The sequence below is a fragment of the Biomphalaria glabrata genome, chromosome 5 (assembly GCF_947242115.1).
Source record: "Biomphalaria glabrata chromosome 5, xgBioGlab47.1, whole genome shotgun sequence".
In the NCBI taxonomy this organism is placed as follows: Eukaryota; Metazoa; Mollusca; class Gastropoda; family Planorbidae; genus Biomphalaria; species Biomphalaria glabrata.
The window spans coordinates 52,973,080-52,979,184 of record NC_074715.1 but is presented as its reverse complement, the minus strand read 5'-3'; positions in this window follow the sequence as shown (position 1 = coordinate 52,979,184).

Genomic DNA, 6,105 nt, shown 5'->3' with positions numbered 1-6,105 from the left:
AAATCAAACATTACCTACGGGCTAGACATAGCCTAAATTGTGCCGATGTGCCTAAAATCAAAATCAAACATTACCCACCGGGCTAGACATAGCCTAAATTGTGCCGATGTGCCTAAAATCAAAATCAAACATTACCCACCGGGCTAGACATAGCCTAAATTGTGCCGATGTGCCTAAAATCAAAATCAAACATTACCCACCGGGCTAGATATAGCCTAAATTGTGCCGATGTGCCTAAAATCAAAATCAAACATTACCCACCGGGCTAGACATAGCCTAAATTGTGCCGATGTGCCTAAAATCAAAATCAAACATTACAAACCGGGCTAGACATAGCCTAAATTGTGCCGATGTGCCTAAAATCAAAATCAAACATTACCCACCGGGCTAGACATAGCCTAAATTGTGCTGATGTGCCTAAAATCAAAATCAAACATTACAAACCGGGCTAGACATAGCCTAAATTGTGCCGATGTGCCTAAAATCAAAATCAAACATTACCCACCGGGCTAGACATAGCCTAAGTTGTGCCGATGTGCCTAAAATCAAACATTACCCACCGGGCTAGACATAGCCTAAATTGTGCCGATGTGCCTAAAATCAAAATCAAACATTACCCACCGGGCTAGACATAGCCTAAATTGTGCCGATGTGCCTAAAATCAAAATCAAACATTACCCACCGGGCTCGACATAGCCTAAATTGTGCCGATGTGCCTAAAATCAAAATCAAACATTACCCACCGGGCTAGACATAGCCTAAATTGTGCCGATGTGCCTAAAATCAAAATCAAACATTACCCACCGGGCTAGACATAGCCTAAATTGTGCCGATGTGCCTAAAATCAAAATCAAACATTACCCACCGGGCTAGACATAGCCTAAGTTGTGCCGATGTGCCTAAAATCAAACATTACCCACCGGGCTAGACATAGCCTAAATTGTGCCGATGTGCCTAAAATCAAAATCAAACATTACCCACCGGGCTAGACATAGCCTAAATTGTGCCGATGTGCCTAAAATCAAAATCAAACATTACCCACCGGGCTCGACATAGCCTAAATTGTGCCGATGTGCCTAAAATCAAAATCAAACATTACCCACCGGGCTAGACATAGCCTAAATTGTGCCGATGTGCCTAAAATCAAAATCAAACATTACCCACCGGGCTAGACATAGCCTAAATTGTGCCGATGTGCCTAAAATCAAAATCAAACATTACCCACCGTTTATTTTTCACCAGTCTCAACATTGTTTATTTTGTCATTTGACTCCCGTCCAACATTTAAATCTCTAATATGTGGCTCCTGGCACCATGCCCCGGAAAAACCACTTCAGCTAGCTGACCAAACTAAGTGAGGAGTTGGATTTACATGGCCCCACTTGGCGAAAGGTCTTGGCGTCTAAAGTCACCGGCCAGGGCGGAAGAGTCCCAAACTGGACTGAAATGGCAACAAGTTTAGGACCAAGGCGAACCAGATATTTGGAGATACTCGCCTGTTGCCAGGCATGACGTGCCGTTGGCGCCCCCACGCAAGTATTAACATTCGTTACACAACCTTAAATTATATTTTTAAAAAAAGGAAACTAAAACCTTACGACCATACCAGTAAGTCCGTATGGCTCTCGAAGACCTTCCTTCGGGGAACAGAACCAGGAACAGAAGAAGAGGCAGACCGAGAAAGAGTCGAAAGAAAACAATATAAAAGAATGGACATTGAAAGAAATTCTATCTAAGTCCTTAAAACAGAGAAGAAAGATGCTCCACGGATCATGTTAAGAGACTCCTCTTTGAATGCCCCTCCCTAATCCACCTTAGGCAGACCCTTCTTCAACTACAGCCCAACATAATCAACACCCTGTACGGCAGTGCTGAACAACTGAAGAAACATCACAATTTTTTTTCCTTGGCACAGTCTGCAAAAGAGCTGATAGCTCAGCATCAATATAGCTGGCTAGAAGAAGAAGAATGTTTAGAGCCCAATCAGACTAAAGGGTACGCGAAGGCAAAGGTTAATATATATAGACCGAGAGAGACATTAGAAAACAGTGTAGAGAGAAATTAATATCAAAAGACAGATTGTGTAAGTAGGGCAGGAAGAAACTCGACAGACTACATAACGGCTATTCCAACACTTATCTTCTTATCTTATATAATACAGACGTTACTTCAAAAAAGAAGATGATTACGTCCTACGTCCTACGCGTCATGCATTTAGTCATGCATATTAACCAATGACTTAAATTCTGCCAAGTCACTGGTTTTCCTGGCTAGCTCAGGCAACCCATTCCATGCTCTAATAGCACTAGGGAAGAAGGAGTATTTGTACAAATTTGTCCTAGCATATGGGACGAGGAATGTGCCTTTATCTTTGTGTCTTTCAGAGTATTTTATTAAATTTTGTTTTTGTATTTGAAGATTATGGTTCAGTGTTTTATGTATTATTGCTACTTTACTTTTGAGCCTTCTGTCCTGAAGGCTTTCTAAATTTAGTGATTTCACTAAAGGTGTTACTCTAGTCAAATGTGAATATTCGTTTGTTATGAATCGCACTGCTCTATTTTGTGTCTGTTCTAGTTTCTTAATGTTTTCTTGAGTTGAGGGGTCCCAAACAGAGGATGCATATTCTATTATTGGCGTCTATTCTATTATTTGCTTCGACGAAGCAAACTCTAAACAAACAAAATATAAAAACATCCTTTAAAAAGAAAAAAAGCTTATCTAAAAGGGGAGAACAGCGCGCTTCAAACTATATCTATTAATAATGTAAAAGTTATTTCCCTTTTTCTATATCAAACAAAATAATTAATTATCAATAATTAATTGACTAATTGGGCATAATTTTTAACTGCTATCGAAAGGGAGAAAAGACGCTATTAGTTAGTGTGGAATGTCTATCCGTCCGTCCAATTGAGATATCGTAAACTAGAAAAGATTTTGAAAATCCAACATCAAAATATTTTAGACCATTCATAGTTCTGATGCAACGACAAATTTATTCTTTTCTGAAAGCAAATAAATCACCCACTGAAGCAGTCTTTTTTCATAAAAATACACCACTTTTACAACTATTCACTATTAATAGTAGCAAACACAGAATGTTCTTTATTAGTAAACTGGTTGCAATTTTTTTTTTTGTCAAAATTGTTTTTGTTTTTTTTTACATTTGTATTGCTAATTTAAAATGTTCTGTCATACTAACTACTATATTTACACAAAAAAATGTTTTTTTTTTTTTTTTTTTTTTTTTAAAGGAAACCTCAGAATTTGCGCTATTCAGTTTTAGCTTTATCATCATAGGAATCCTTGGGCTTTATGCCTCTTTTCTTTGCCTCTTTTTTGGGCTTTATATGCCTCTTTTATGGGCCATCTTGCCTCTTTTGTGGGCTTTTTTTTTGTTTTTTTTTATTTATTTTTTTTTTTTTAAATATGTTTTTATTTGTAAGTTACCTTAATTCACAAGTATTAAATCATAAAAAAAAAAAGATGAAAAAAAAAACAAAACGATTTAGTATACATATAAGTTGTGACATAATTTTAAACAACAATTAATAGGTAGATGTTCATAATACGTCCATAGAACAATGTACGTAAGTCGTAATCTGTTGTTTTTTTTTAAAGTGTTTTTTTTTTTTTTTTTTTGAGGAATAAGAGGTTGCCCCTTTAAAAAACAATTAGAACTATGGACCTTCGTCTGCTCGTTTAATAAATATAAAAAACATTGAATGCACTGAATTGTAAGTATATGTAAGCAAGCCAAACATACGGGGCGCGGTGGTCGAATAGTTAAGCGCTTGGCTTCCGAATTATACATTCATTATAAGACATTAGTTAGGCCAGGTTCATATTTAGCTTCACTTTCAATTACCTTTTGGTTTGCTGGACCACTGGGGCACCACACAAGATCTGTCAACCTTCTTTCTCCATTCTTCTCTGTCATTTGTCTATGAAAAAAATTGGAACCTGCCTTTTTACCTGCCTGGGTGGACCACTTTGGGGACTGATTTTGAGTTTGTGTTTCCACACACACTGTCTTTTGTAACCTTGTTTGTTTATTGATTCATGTTTCGTTAGGTACAATAAACAATGGTTTAAAGTATTAACCAGATCGAAGAGTGCGTGCGGGGGAAATAAAGAGATTCTTGTGTTGTCAGGTAAAATAATTAATTTCAAGATTGGGTGTCGGAGAAAAAACGTGTACACATTTATACCATACAGACAGACAAATAGAGTAAGCTTTGTAATTAAGGGGAGGAGGACCACCACTAGGAAGCAAAATATCGATATTTAAAATTAAAAAATCGAACTTTTTTTTATTTCATTATTTGAAAGTTTATCCATTTATCTACAAGTTTTGAACATTGAAATATGTAATTTTTAACTTTAAATATTGTTTTTAGTCATTTTTCTAGAGCATGTATAATGTTTATTTCATCTAATTCCGAATCTACATGTAAATAATACCCTTGGTAACGCATCGAATACTTTTGAGTAGTCATATTCGACCTAGGCATATTTGGCATCAATGAAACCGTCGTTTCTTACACTTTCCTAAAATAACCGTATCTCCGAAATAATATAAATAGTGTTTCGGCTTTGAACGGAAACCCGTGGTCACCGAGAGTGTAAAATATATTTATTTATAGTATCTTATTATTTCCGACAAAATGATTGGTCGGCATTGGGCTTCCGCCCCTATCGACATTAGTTTGAACATAAACAAAACATGGTTGTTTACGTTTCATTGATGATATAGTTTTAGATGCTCTACCTGTCGACTTATTATTAAACTTCTAAATCTAGATCTAGCATGAAAACATTTATGTTTTAGTAAAAGTTCAAATTTTATTCAAGTTTGACCTTCCTAACCCTATGCACCTACAACAATTTAGTTTTACTAGCTTGTACTACAAACCTGGTCGTGCGGTTTGCGCGCTGGACTGTCGTTCAGATTTATCGATGATCCAGGGTTCAAACCCTGCCCGCTCCCATCCCCTGTCGTCCTGTGGGAGGTTTGGACTAGGAAGTAATTATCTTCAACTCTGAAGTAACATCCGAAACATGTAAAACATTTTACAAACAAACCAACGACCGTATATTCACACCTGGTAATGGTCAGCACATCCACGACCATGGACTATCTTGATAATAATGTCAAGATTACTATAAAAGAAATTTCCTACCGGTTACTAACTTTGTAATTCTACCATCATCTTTTAATAAATGTTTCATTTTTAGTTTACTTAGGTACGTATTATTGTAAATAATGTCTAGAAATGGTTAGTTTCTTTAGAACAGCATACGATAATGTGTTTTCCCAAATTGAATTCAACTTAGAATTAAGTTCGCTTAGCTTCTAACTAAAAGCAATGGCTTAACCAGTAATTTGTAATCAATAACATCTGGGATCCTTTACTAGTGGCAGGTGATGTTGTAATTCATTTGAATTTATTGGCACCAATGATTTTTAGCTGATTTCTGAGGTCAGGGTGAATTCATGTCATAAATTAGTCATGTATAATGAAAATATAGTGTTGCTGCTTGGTCTTTGTAGCTCCAAGCATCTAGAACAACTAAACCGTTGTAGGCATTTAGTATTACATTCTTAGTAAAATAAGTTTGAAATAAACCTGAACAGAGTTAAACTTGAATATAACTTTTATTTACAAATATACCTAGAAAGACTGGTCGCCCCCACCTCCGTTACATAGATGTAATAAAACGTGACCTCAAATCAGTGAATATCAATACTGGGAAGACATAGCTATAGACCGTAACAGATGGAGAGAGACAGTGACCAAGAAAGCTATGGACAGTGAAAGTACATGGGTCTGAGCTCAGGAAGAAAGACCTACAATCTGAAAAATGGCCAGCTCCTCTACCATCGAAGCAAAACCCACGTTAACCTGTGATATTTGTGGACGGGAGTATCTCTCCGAAATAGGGCTCCACAGCCACATGAGGAAGTGTGCTCTGAGATGAACCATGGTCGTTCTACGACTGAAGGAGGCCAATAAATACATAGAATCAACTTGAAAGAAGATTAGAATCTAGATAGAAACAAGACACAACTCACTACAATAACACGTTCATCCCATTATGTCG